Source organism: Panthera pardus, unplaced genomic scaffold (assembly GCF_024362965.1).
Source record: "Panthera pardus isolate Hobbes unplaced genomic scaffold, ASM2436296v1 HiC_scaffold_6, whole genome shotgun sequence".
Taxonomy (NCBI): domain Eukaryota; kingdom Metazoa; phylum Chordata; class Mammalia; order Carnivora; family Felidae; genus Panthera; species Panthera pardus.
The window spans coordinates 36,072,844-36,087,049 of NW_026526991.1; the positions used below are offsets into that span (position 1 = coordinate 36,072,844).

Below are 14,206 nucleotides of genomic sequence, written 5' to 3' on the forward strand. Positions count from 1 at the left end.
CAAAATAAAACTAAGAACACAATCCCATTTACAACAGCATCTAAAAGAACACTTAGGAATAAACTTCACCTAGGAAGGAAAAGCCTTGGACACTAAACACTACAAAATATTGGTGAAATTAATTAAAGAAAACAGAAATAAAGGAAAGCCATTTTGTGTCCATGGCTTAGAACACTTAATACTGTTGATCTTATTAAAATGTCCATACTACCTAACACAATCTTCAGATTCAATGCAACCCCAATCAAAACCCAAATGGCATTTTTTTGGGGGGGAGGGGGGCAGGGAGAAAAAAAAAAACTTCCTAAAATTTATTTGAAATCTCAAAGATCCCCAAATAGGCAACACAATCTTGACATAGACAAACAAAGCTACAGACCTCAGACTTCCTGATTTTAAAATATATTAAAAAGCTACAATAATAAAAACTGTGGGCATGGGCATAAAGATAGGCCTAAAGACAGTGGAACAAAAGTGAGAGCCCAGAAATAAACCTGATGTATATGGCCAAAGCTATGCAATTGAAGAAAGGATATTCTCTTCAACAAATGGTGGGGGTGGGGGGAACTGGATATCCATGTGCAAAACAAAGAATTTAGATTCGTACCTTCCACCATATACAAAAATTAACTCAAAATGGATTAAAAACCTAAACATAAGACTTGAAACTATAAAATTTGTAGAATAAAACTTAAGAGAAAAGCTTTATGATAGTGGATTTGGCAATAATTTCTTGGATATGACACCAAAAGAACAGGCAACAAAAGTAAAAATAGACAAACGGGACCATATCAAATTTAAACAACTTCTGTGTGGCTAAAGAAAAAATTAACAAAATGAAAAGGCATCTTATGAAATGGGAGAAAATATCTGCAAACCATATATCTGATAAGGGGATAATATCAAGAATATATAAATAACTCCTCTAAGTCATCAACACCAACAGCCAAAAACAATCTGATTAAAAATGGGCAAAGGACTTGGATAGACTTTGCTCTAAGGAAGGAAAACAAATATCCAACAAGCATATAAAAAGACGCCCAACATCACTAATCATTACAGAAATGCCAATCATAACCTCAGTAAGATGTTACTTCACACCTATTAGGTTGGCCACTATAGAAAAAAAGCAAAACAAAACAAAACAGAAAATAACAAGTGTTAATGAGAATGTAGAGAAGCTGGAAGCCTTGTATACTCTTAGTGGGAATGCAAAATGGTACATACAGCTGCTATGGAAAACAGTTACAGAGGTTCCTCAAAAATAGAATTATCACATGATCCAGCAATCTCACTTGTGGCTTTATATCCAAAAACATTGAAAATAGGATCTTTTTTTTAATGTTTGTTTATTTTTGAGAGAAAGAGAGCAAGCAGTAGAGGGGCAGAAACAGGGGGACAGAGGATCCAAAGCAGGCTCTGTGCTGATAGCAGTGAGCCCAATGTGAGGCTTGAACTCAGGAACCAGGAGATCATGACCTGAACTGAAGCTGGACACTCAACCAATAGAGCCAATCAGGTGCCCCAGAAACAGGATCTTCAAATGCTATGTCCACACCCATGTTCATTGCAGCATTACTCGCAGCAGCTACGTGGCGGAAGTAACCTGAGTGACTACTGGAAGATGAATAGAAACCACAGAAAACATGGTATATACACACAATGCAACAGTATCCAGCCTTAAAAAGGAAGGAAATCCTGTCATATGCTACAAAATGGTTGACCGTTGGGGACAATTATGTTTGTGTTTCTTTTTTAATTTTTTTTTAACGTTTAATGTTTATGATGGTAATTTTATGTTATGTGTTTTTTTTTAAGATTTTTTCTCTTGTTTGTTTGTTTATTTATTCATTTAGTGTGAGGGGGAGCATGAGCAGAGGAGGGGCAGAGAGAGGGGGACAGAGGATCTGAAGCAGGCTCTGTGCGGACAGCAGGAAGCCTGATGCAAGGCTCAAACTCACGAACCATAAGATCATAACCTGAGCCAAAGTTGGACACTCAACCAACTGAGCCACTCAGGAGTCCCTGTTATGGGGATTTTTAAACCACAAAAACAAACAAAAAACACACGGTGGAAAAAAAGTAGAGAAGGAAGAAAAAGAAGCCTCTGACAACAAATAAAAAACTGTAACAAACATGGCTAACATTAATTCAAATATATCAATAATCACTCAAAGTGTGAATGGTCTAGATATACCAATTAAAAAATAGAGACTGAAAGTAAATAATAATAATAATAATAATAATAATAATAATAAAAGAGCCCAACTATACATTGTCTATAAAAAACCCACTTTAAATATAAAGACTGATAAGTAAAGCAAAGGGACAAATAAAGAAAAAACATACTAACACTAATCAAATAAAGTTCGAATATTACTTTCAGACAAAGAAGACCTCAGAACAAGGAAAATTATTACACGTAAAGAGGGGCCTAATTAGGAGGTCAGGGGATACCAGGATGGAATACAGAATGTGACAGAAGAATCATAATATATGAAAAATACATGAAATAAGCTCATTGAATAGGGTGAGGAACCAAAGTGCTAATCTATGTTAAGTTTGGAAATTATTTAAGTGTATAAAACAGAAAGCGAAAGAAATTATACATAAGAACAGTCCTCTAGGTGTTAAAGCTTTTTCCCATGGCAGTACAGGTGAACAATCCTAAAACAACTATACATGAATAGCAGAGTATGAACAATTAAGAAAATGTATGGTGCATGGTGGAAGCCAGATTTCTCTTTGTTGGAATGTGAAGTTACACATATCTATAATACATATTCTGTATATAACTGTATCTGTATTAAAATAAATGCAAGTCCATACTTATGCCTTCACCTCTAATCATAACTCTAGTCTCCTCCTCTTCTTTATTTGTAACTTCCTATTCCAACAAAGAGAAACCTTTGTTCCACCCCTGAGAGAGCCCACATGTAACAGCACCGCAGTAGCAAGCAATAAGTACACCTAAGAATCTAGTTCATGGTTTCTAAACCATTCTCCAATAAAGAGAACGCTCCTTCCAAGGGCTCCTTGGAAAAATGTCTGACTCTCAGACTTCAACAGTAAATATAGAAGATGAACCCGGAGCATGTTTTAGTGACAGAAAATAAGAAAGTTCCCAAAGGTAAAGAGACACACACACCCATACCCACACAATGGTGGAGGTATGTCAAGGGGATATATCAGCCTATGAAAGAGCTCCCATTGGTCAAAGCTGGGCAACAGAACTAATCTGAGCAACAAAATAAAGTAGTATTGTGTTATAATCCAATGCATAAACTAAATATTTCTGAGTCCACTCTAATATACATAAAATTTTGAATGGATAATTGGGGAGAGGAGACAAATCTCCCATGCAGAAGAATTCCAAATAATTTATGCAGAGATTCTGTCCTCAAGGACAGGGAGCATAGCTCCCCTCTCCTTAAATACAGATCACACACAGTGACTTCCTTTCAAAGACTACAATATTGAAAGAGAAGGGGGAAATATCTTGACACTGGAGCGATATGATAAAAATACCTCAAGCCAGGTTATCAAAGTTAATATAAACAGTGATAAGTCTTTCTGATAATACATAAATAACCTTGACTCGATATGATGAGAAGGACACTTTATCTCTGTGGTCTTCCTCCTCAAAACCAGTAACTCCAGTTTAATAACAAAACATCTGCCAAAGACCCACTGAGGAACATTCTACATGTTCCCCATGTCCACTGAGGAACATTCTACAAAATGTATGACCATTACTCCTCAAAAACAAGTTAAGACTGAGAAACTTGGTCAGATGGAGCTAAGGAGACAAGGCAACGCAATGAAATGTGGGATCTTGGAATAGCAAAAGAACAGCAAAGAAAAAGTGAACATACCTGAAAAAAATATAAACTTTATTTAATAATCACATATGAATACTGGCTCATTAATCGTGATAAATGTATCATACTAATACACAACGTTAACAGAGAAAGTTGGTTCAAGCGCATACTGGAACTCTCTGTACTAACCTCACAATAATTCTGTAATCTAAAACTATTCTAAAAGTGTTTACTTAAAAATTAATTTCTTAAAAATCTATGTAAAAGCTACAAAATTTTAGCCTTTGGTTTATTTGACTTGAAAATACATAGGTATTTGTTAAAACATTCTCTTCCTATATGCTCTGAACAGTTTGTAACAACAGCAAATTCATAAGATAAAAATCTTTTAAAAGACTTGTTATGATTCAAACTGCTAAATAAGAGGATGAGAATATTCCAGGCAAAGAAAAAACTCAAGCAAATTCATAACTATTGCTTCTGATGGACTACTCTTTAGAGGATATAAGTATAAGCTTTTAGTACAGGTATTACAGGAAAAGACCTTAAAAACTGCCATGATCAATTGCTATTTCTATTTCAGAAATAAAAACAATTAAAAGTAATTTATATCTAGTTGCAAATTAATAAAGTGAATTTCCTCTTTCAAAATAATAGCTGAAATTTAGTGAGCATAAAAACAAAGTTACTTTGTTCTACCTGTATTCTGGAGAGGCCATACACATCCTCGTCACATTATAACACTATCAACTGTAGTTCAACTTATTATGGATTTAAATTAATTTAGACAAAGGGCTATTTTTTTTTTTTTTTTTAGAAAGAACATATCTAATGTTTTTATTTTTTTTTTATTTTTTATTTTTTTTTTATTTTTTAATATATGAAATTTACTGTCAAATTGGTTTCCATACAACACCCAGTGCTCATCCCAAAAGGTGCCCTCCTCAATACCCATCACCCACCCTGCCCTCCCTCCCACCCCCCATCAACCCTCAGTTTGTTCTCAGTTCTTAACAGTCTCTTATGCTTTGGCTCTCTCCCACTCTAACCTCTTTTTTTTTTTTTCCTTCCCCTCCCCCATGGGTTTCTGTTATGTTTCTCAGGATCCACATAAGAGTGAAACCATATGGTATCTGTCTTTCTCTGTATGGCTTATTTCACTTAGCATCACACTCTCCAGTTCCATCCATGTTGCTACAAAAGGCCATATTTCATTTTTTCTCATTGCCACGTAGTATTCCATTGTGTATATAAACCACAATTTCTTTATCCATTCATCAGTTGATGGACATTTAGGCTCTTTCCATAATTTGGCTATTGTTGAGAGTGCCGCTATAAACATTGGGGTACAGGTGCCCCTATGCATCAGTACTCCTGTATCCCTTGGATAAATTCCTAGCAGTGCTATTGCTGGGTCATAGGGTAGGTCTATTTTTAATTTTCTGAGGAACCTCCACACTGCTTTCCAGAGCGGCTGCACCAATTTGCATTCCCACCAACAGTGCAAGAGGGTTCCTGTTTCTCCACATCCTCTCCAGCATCTATAGTCTCCTGATTTCTTCATTTTGGCCACTCTGACTGGCGTGAGGTGGTATCTGAGTGTGGTTTTGATTTGTATTTCCCTGATAAGGAGCGACGTTGAACATCTTTTCATGTGCCTGTTGGCCATCCGGATGTCTTCTTTAGAGAAGTGTCTATTCATGTTTTCTGCCCATTTCTTCACTGGGTTATTTGTTTTTCGGGTGTGGAGTTTGATGAGCTCTTTATAGATTTTGGATACTAGCCCAAAGGGCTATTTTTAGAGTAGTCCTAGCCCCAGTATGAATAAACTTTTACTTCCAAAATGCTGACCTTGGTGGCACCTCCATCCTGATTTCTGGAACTTTCCCACTAACTATTGCTGTTTCATCTCAAGACATAAACTAGAACAAACTATGTACTATATAATGTCTTCAGGTTCTATTTCCCAGGGATAAATTTTCCGGGCAGACCATTATATCTGACAACTACACTACCTATTTCTCCATTACCTGACATCATAATACATATAATGCACGGTCCGTGCCCATCTTAAATCCACTGCCACATGGTTAATATCCAACTTACCAAAGGGTCCTATTTATGCATGAATCCTGCATGTTGAGGTCTTCCACCTATAGTATCATTATTACAATGAACATGAATTACAGTGAGCCCTCAAGAATGTACCTTATCTTGTCCCTTTTGACCAAGAGCCTCAATTATACCTCAGAAATGAGAGTGCTGCAATGTTAAGCCTTTGGAAAGAATTATGCTTTCCACTAAGAGAAGAAATAAATTCCTAGGTAGGTAAATCTCAGGTGTTCTGGCTCCAACTCAATGTTCTACCAGGTAAAGGTCAGCAGTCTACTATACTCAAGTGTCCCACACTGTCCTCCCTTTCAGTTGGCCATGCAGTGTTTCCTTGTTCACAACCTAAAACATGAAACTATATACCATGTATGGCATGCCATACATCATATATACCCTATTCAAATTAAAATGTTAAACTTCACTACCACTGTTTCCCTTTTACTTTACATAGATACCTAAATCCATTTCACAATTACCCCTGTTAAAACTCTTTTTTTTTTTTTTTAAATTTAACAATATACAGAGAGATTACCTTTTCACTTCAGAGCTGCATTACAAGAAAACCTAAAAACTGAGTGGAGGTTTGTTTTAAGAATAATTTTTTGTGCATTTGGAAGTTAGACATTTATGCACTTGAGGCACTGTAATATGCAAGTTTTATCATAATAAACAAAGGTTCAAGAGCAATTTAAATAGAACAGCCTTCAGAAAAACCTAGGGGTGGTATAATCCAATAGAGTTTGGACACTGATCTTGATTTAGCCTCTGTGAATGTCAGCTTCCTCATTCTACATAGTGGGTATCCAGATATGGGATTGCATGAGGAAGTATTGGAATAGCATATACAAAATGTCTAGTTCATTGCATGATAACGAGTATCAATAAATATCAATAATTGCAGGACGCATTCCTTGAGTGTAATATGGGTAAATATAAGGGAAAATGACAAGAACGATACAGATTTGTGAACATGTTCCTAGTGAGGCTGGCTTGAACCTATTTAGGAGGCTGCAAAAATGAAAACTCACATTTGAGAACAGATGTGGCCTCCTTTATATGTGTGTATGTGTGTGAATATATACATCCATATCCAGATGCCATAGAGAAAAGAAAAAGGCAATCTCCTTTTATAAAAGTATTGATTCAACTACTTAGGAGAAAAGACACTTGCTTTTGAAAAATATATGTTGTGTGGACCACCTTTCCTAAAGGTAAATATAGGCTTACACCAAGATATGTTTTTTAACAAGGAAAGATACTCAAATTTTCTATTAGAAAAAGAAATCAAGTGATGAAAATGTAAAACATAAAACAGAAAGAGTTTAACTCACATTAAAATGTTTTCATGCCTTATTACATAAGGGAAGAGAGCGTCAAAGAATAACAAGTTGATAGTCATTAAATAGAATATGTGTAGTATAATACATCAATGGGGCTCATTTAAAAAATTAAAGAACTGTAAAATGGAAGAATACTACCTACCAAGTTGTGTGGAATCCCATTCCTATAATAAAAATGAAGGAGTAAGCGAGTAAGATTAAGGTACCTACCTCACTGTCCCTTCTGAAACAAAAGCCATGACAAAAGCCATAAGCATGGTAGCCCATAGCTAAAGTACCTGTCAGTGGCATTATTATGAATTTCTTGAGAATTCATTGAAAGAATTCTCACTGAGACCTTCCTGAGGTGAAGGAAGTGCCCTGCTGGCCGCTGTATCCCCAATGTTTACTATAGAGCATGAAATGAAGTTCAGCCTCAGAAAATGAGTGTTAAATGCAGGTTTTTATAAAGGATTTTTTTAGACTCCTGCAAGAAAGCCAAGCTATATTTAAGGGAAATACCACTTCCACATCTCCATCACTCCAATAATGTGGCATACCAGAGTACTGGGGGATTATGAGGTCTATGCCTGCTGGGTTATTGAAATTGCACTAGATGATAACTATAGACCAAACACAGAAACCAAATCAACAAAATCACAACGAAATGTAAGTTGGTTTAAAAGCAATATAACCTTACTTACCCCTAAATAAAAAGCTGTGTTTTTTTTTTTCAAACATAGCAGCATGTATATGTAAATATAAAGCAGCTGGACTTATTTCATGTGACCTATAATGCCTGAGGACTTGACCATTTTAATTTTTAAGATTCCTAAGACAATGTGGCCAATGAAAATCTAACAATGACTTCTACTAACTGACATACAAGAGCAAAATAAAAGCCTAGAATGTTTGGAGATGCCCTGGATTCCTGTGTTAGTCACAATAAGTAATTATAAGATTGATTGTAGATAACAAAATGTGTATCTTGAAGTGAGTGGGTGGTTTCTAAAAAAACAACCAGATTCATTATGCTTCAGAGTAAAAATAATACAATACCTGTATTATTTCCAGAATTCTAAAGCACGTTTCAGTGAAGTAACTTCACATAAAATACTTAGCAGAACCCTATACTGAATTAAACTTTCTTCTACATTTCATTCAATATCTCGGATGCATGGTACATGTGATATCATGCCTTCTCTTTTCATAGGATAAATTTTGCAACTTGAACATACCCATAATAATCATTCGGTCAGAGTTACAGGGAATTTTTGTCCCCCTCTCCCTCCGGTCTAAACATGGCCGTGCAGTGACCGTAATGAAGCACCTGAATGCTAGTTAATATACAAAATGGGAAGAACTTTGCAAAGAGGACCAAATGAAAAAAAATAATCTTGGGTCTAAACAGCAATAATTATTACAAAAGACCTAGGGAAACATACAGCACTGTACTTCTACACAGACTGCATCGACACCACCTTAGCCTGGGGTTGGAACTTTACAATGGAACCTCAAGTACTTTCACAACTGGAGTTTTATGTAGCCCAATTAACTCTGGCTAGACACAGAAGTCTGGCTCAGGGCTTCCATGCAGTAGCCAAAATAAAGGTTTTCTGTATCAAGAATTACTGTCAGTCTCCCATATCCTTCCTTCTCTCTTACTTACCCAAACCTGGAAAATAAGCTAACAGCCAAGGAACTTTTACTACAATTTAAGTCAATATTAATTTTACTGGCTCACAAAAACCGCAAAATATTTGCCTTAAATAAATTGAACAGGACAAAAAGAGAGGAAGACCAAAGAAACATTAAAGTGAGGATGTGCACACAAATAGAGAACACACAGCTTTAGAAACAACTATAAAATCATCTGAAATACCCAAATAATGGAAATGTTATTCCTTCCTTTCCTCTCTTAATGCATGCCCAATTTTAAATTCATGGCATTAGCCCTAGGTAACAAAGTTCAAACAAGGAATAAATCAAAATTTTAAAGAGAGCTCGTGTTTAGTATTTTAATTGGACATGACTTTGGTATGAAAGTTCCATATATTTTAAAGAGAATGTCACCCGGGCCCAACTATATTTAAACACAGAGGGTACCAGTGACCCTAAGGCAGAACTATTCCATAGGGTATGCTGGAAAATTTGTATTCTGGTTTTCACGTAGGACCTAAAAGTGCCAATAGCCAAAAACAGAAGTCTTAAGTTCATGACTTATGATGCCTAGTAATAAAAATATATTTAAGGTGATGTCTAAGAATAAGTTATAAAAAGTGGGAGAGATAAAGTACTGACTGACTTTTAGAATATCCAATCAGGTATAACAAGCTAAATTAAACAAAACTTCCACTTTTAAAATTATTTAATACAAAGTGAAAATTAATGATGTTTAATTCAGAAAACCTTAAGGTTGTACCCAATTCTACTATTTAGTAGCTAAGTTTTTCTTGAAGATGTTGCTTAATTCTCTGAAGCTCGGTTATCTCATTTATAAAAAGAAGATAATAATCACTATAAAGCTTCACAAAATAACACGCCAATCACAGGCACTCAAGAGATATACACCTCTCTTGCGCCCACCTCCCCTTCTGGGCTCTTGAAAGATTACATTGTGTCCACCGTATAATCGTGCTATTGCTCATTCATTTATTCAGTACATATCATTGGAGTCATAGTGATGCCTATCATGGAGTAGTAAGTTTCGATACGTTTGCTGACTAAATGAAGGGATTAATGAGGAAACAAGGATCAGAGCAGGAAAGCAGAAATATTAAAAGGTCATGCACCCAGGGGTGCCTGGGTGGCCCAGTGGATTGAGCATCCGACTTTGCCTCAGGTCATGATCTCACGGCTCATGAGTTTGAGCCCCGCGTCGGGCTCTGTGCTGACAGCTCAGAGCCTGGAGCTTGCTTAGCATTCTGTATCTCCCTCTCTCTCTCTGCTCCTCTCCCACTCACTTTGTCTCTCTCTCTCTCAAATCTAAATAAAAACATTAAAAAAAAAAAAGTCATGCACCCAGCCCTTAAATAACTTAAAAACTGAAATGTACAGGGATAGTTACCAAGATATGAAATGCCACCTACTGAAGAGATCAAAAAGGTGAGTGAAAACTTAGTTCCTCCTCCATGTGTAAGGTCAAAAGACCAAGATTTATGTCTGCTCTTCAATCTGGGAGATGTTACTATAAGAGATACTGAAACCAGTGCTATGAAAATACGAAGAAAGAAAAAAATTAACTGCTTGAAAGACTCAGGAAAGACTTCATATAAGAAGTAATATTTAAATGGAGAGGCAGAGACAAAGGGCATTTTTCAGGGGAACAAAAAAGGATTTGATCTATGGAATTTGTCAAAGCATTCTGGGAAAGTCAAAATCACTTTGAACTTTCCTAAATACCACAAATACTACAAATTCTTAAACGTTTGTATGAAAAAACATACTGGTGGTAATAAAACCACCGTAAATAATTTTTTTTCTGATTTCTCTTATAAAAATATAAATCTTATATAAAATCTCACTGTATGGTCTAAGTCTGATTTAGCTGTATGTCATTTTTACATATTTTGCTTGTGGTCAGTTTTGACCAAACAGTAAAAACACCACCCACCTTATTTTTTTCTCTTCTCTTGAGACTAATAGCCAATTCCATTTTATAATATCTTATATTTAAAGCATTCAGAAGTCAAAATGTGTGGCATTTTCCACTTTGCCAACTCCATGTTAAGTCAATGGCATATAACCAGGCTAAAAAACCCTAAATTAGACAAAGACCATCCATTGGGATAAGAAATTTGCCAAATCTCATAATTCAAAAAGAAGCTGTTAAAGATGGTTGTGGGATTTTTGGCACTGTGATTTTAAGCCTTTCCATAATAAGGCTTGTATTTCATCTAATCAGCTAGTCGGAAACTATAAAAATTTTGTTGGTGGGGGGGAATTAAAATTTGGATTGTAATACACGAGTCTTTCCTTCCCTTCCATATGTTTCAGTAAATTAAAACTTCTAAATCTTGTTTTTATAAAAAAATGCCTTCTAAAAAATAAAGCAGCCTGTAAAATCATATTTTTGGTACAGGAAACTTAAAATATACTCATGCTTGAAAAGAAGAAGAAAAAAAGAACACATGGTTTCTATATCCAAAGCAGTGTTACGGTCTAGGTATATTCAGAATTAAGTACATTTGAGCTTTCATCTTTTTTCTCTTTACTAAATGACTTTTTTAAAAAATCGGGCATCTTAAGCTTTTTAGGTATTTTTTGAAGGTAATCCTTTATCAATTTAATTAAAGATGTTTCCATCTGAATTCCATAAGAACATCTCAAAGACAGTAGTTGTGGCAAGAGGTATACATGATGTGTTCTCATGAGGAACTGTGTGAATTACCACCCTTAAGAATAAGAAATAAAAAGGTTTTTACAAGGCTAAAAAAAAATTACCAAATGATTAAACTCGACATGTTATGATCCTGTAAACATCAGAAATAGCAAATTATACTCTCCAACTCTGAGGTATGTTCTCCTTTTCCTTTCTCTGTCCTTTCTCCATTGGGCCCTACTATTTCTTTCATAATTTCTTCTTCCACGTTTTTTTATTTCTTCATCTTTGTTTGTATATGAAAAGATTTCCTTATCTTTATTCTCCATTCCTTCCTTCCTTCTTTGCTTCCTTTTCTTCTCCCTCCTTCCCTCCCTTCCTTCCTTCCTTCCTTCCTTCCTTCCTTCCTTCCTTCCTTCCTTCCTTCTTTTGGCAATCTCTATGCCCATGTGGGTTCGAACTTATGACCCCAAAATCAATTCCCATGTTCTACTGACTGAGCCAGCCAGGTGCCTGTAGTCTCCTATCCTTTAAATGAAAGTTGTTTGCCCTCATATCTTTAATTTCTAAAAGCTCTTGTTGTTTTATTTTTTTCTTCATTATTTATGTTTTTATAGCATCTTGCTTTTATAAAATGCTATGTTACTATCTCTTTCTAAGGATTTTTTAAAAAAATTTTCTTCTGTTTCCTCTATCTTCCTTCTCCTAATAATTTGCTTCAGTTCCAATCGCTTACATTCAAGGTTTCCTAAATATGAGTGATGGTTTTTGGTTGCCCACTGTTATTCAAAAGTTACTTAATAAAAGCTGAATGGAGTTCCTTAGGCATCAGTGTGCTTCATAGACCGAGAAGATTCACTTTTGTGTATCTGGTTTGGGAGCTAGTCATTTATGGGTGACCTCCAAATGTAGGTATGTGGATTTCTGTTCCCTACAGTGTGCCACTTTCTCCAGGTAAGAATTCTACAATTTCTCAGGGGTGGGACAGGTGTGTGTGTGTGTGAGTGTGTGTGTGTGCGTGCATGTGCACACGTGTATGCGTTGCGGTGCTGGACAAGTATAACTCTGTGTTGCTGGTATTCTGCATGTGGTTGGGGAGGGGTACTAACAATCTGCGTACTTCAATGGAAGATACTGAGTCAATCTTTTCAGTCCTCTCTGCATTTCACCTTCGACTGTGCAAGCTATTCCTGCTTCATGAACCTGTCTTACTCAGCTGCTCCACTATAAACCTTCTTTTCCCTGCCTTGGAAGTGACTGCCTGGATGCTGGCATTGCGCACTGGGGGAGAGACCTGATGGTTTTAGACACAGTTTACAACTGATTACCCCATTTAATAAAGGCTCCTTAACACTCTCTTCTATGCCAGCCCCCTCCAAGTCTTGAGTCTCTCTGGGTTTCTTTTTGAGTATGTAAGATTTCTTTTCATTGTTACCCCATCCCAAAGCCTCTTCAGATGTTGGACTCTGTTCTCTTTCTTTCTGTCTCTCTCTCTCTTTCTTCCTTTCTTTCCTTCCAATTTTTTTTATATTTATTTATTTTTGAGAGAGACAGAGTGTGAGCAGGGGAAGGGCAGAGAGAGAGGGAGACACAGAATCTGAAACAGGCCCAGGCTTGGGCTGTCAGCACAGAGCCCGACATAGGGTTCAAACTCACAAACGGTGAGATCGTGACCTGAGTTGAAGTTGGATGCCTAACTCACTGAGACACCCAGCTGCCCCTGGTGGATTCTGTTCTGACAAATCAGTTGTAATACCTCTTTCCACTTTCTGACTTCCAAAAATCATCTTAAATTTCATCTCCCCATTTTGATTGTTCCTGTGAGGTTATTCCTTCTCAATATTTTATTCAGTATTATAAATATTTAGTATAATATTTAGGATTATTATTCTTTGTTTACCCACATGATCACATTTCTTTGTTCACATTCTTTTTGCAACGTAATCAGCAACTCCTAGATTTAATTGTGTTCTTTTGAAGGACATCTTCAGTAATTTCTTCAGCAAGAGTTTCTAGTGGCCTGGTTTTAATTTAATTTCTTGGCCTAGGAATTTCATGACCATGCAAGTAAAGCAAATTCAAAACTCAAAGCCAGACAAAAGGAGGGCGGTAGTAAAAATTCATTCCTTCTCCATCCAAATCCCATGCTGAGATAGGCAAACCTTCATGCTGCCTTCTTATAGCAGTATGCAAATTTACTCCAGATTATCCTTTCACAGAGGGTATGAATTTTCCTGCTTCATTTAGGTATCTAATCGCTGGCCATTCACTGGTCCAAAGCTTTGTCTCTTACTCCAGCAAGAATGAAAACAAACAAAAAGCCCTTTCCCTCCAGTTGCCACAACTCCCTCACTTCTCACCCTTAGGAAATTGTCTCACTACTTTTTGAACTCGGCTACGCATTGAGAGTTATCTGCTTTATTAAGGACACCTAGATATATTTTAGTGGGGTATTTTCTGGTACTTAGTCTGCCTGTATCATTTAAGTGTTTAGTCTACCATCTTCTGTAGAAAATAAAATATTATTACTTTTAAATAATTATAAGCTACCTTTCTATGAATTCACTTAGAAATTACTTTCCTGACCATCTGTCCTACGCTTTTCTAGGAGTCATTTATTTTTATTAATATTG

The 14,206-nt window shown here is 36.1% G+C and overlaps 1 protein-coding gene across 1 annotated transcript in view; it reads right to left on the reverse strand.

The window, feature by feature from the left end:
* Positions 1–14,206, reverse strand: part of TMTC2 (transmembrane O-mannosyltransferase targeting cadherins 2) — a 400,812-nt gene that overhangs the window by 112,955 nt on the left and 273,651 nt on the right. The gene's annotated exons all lie outside the window — the stretch shown is intronic.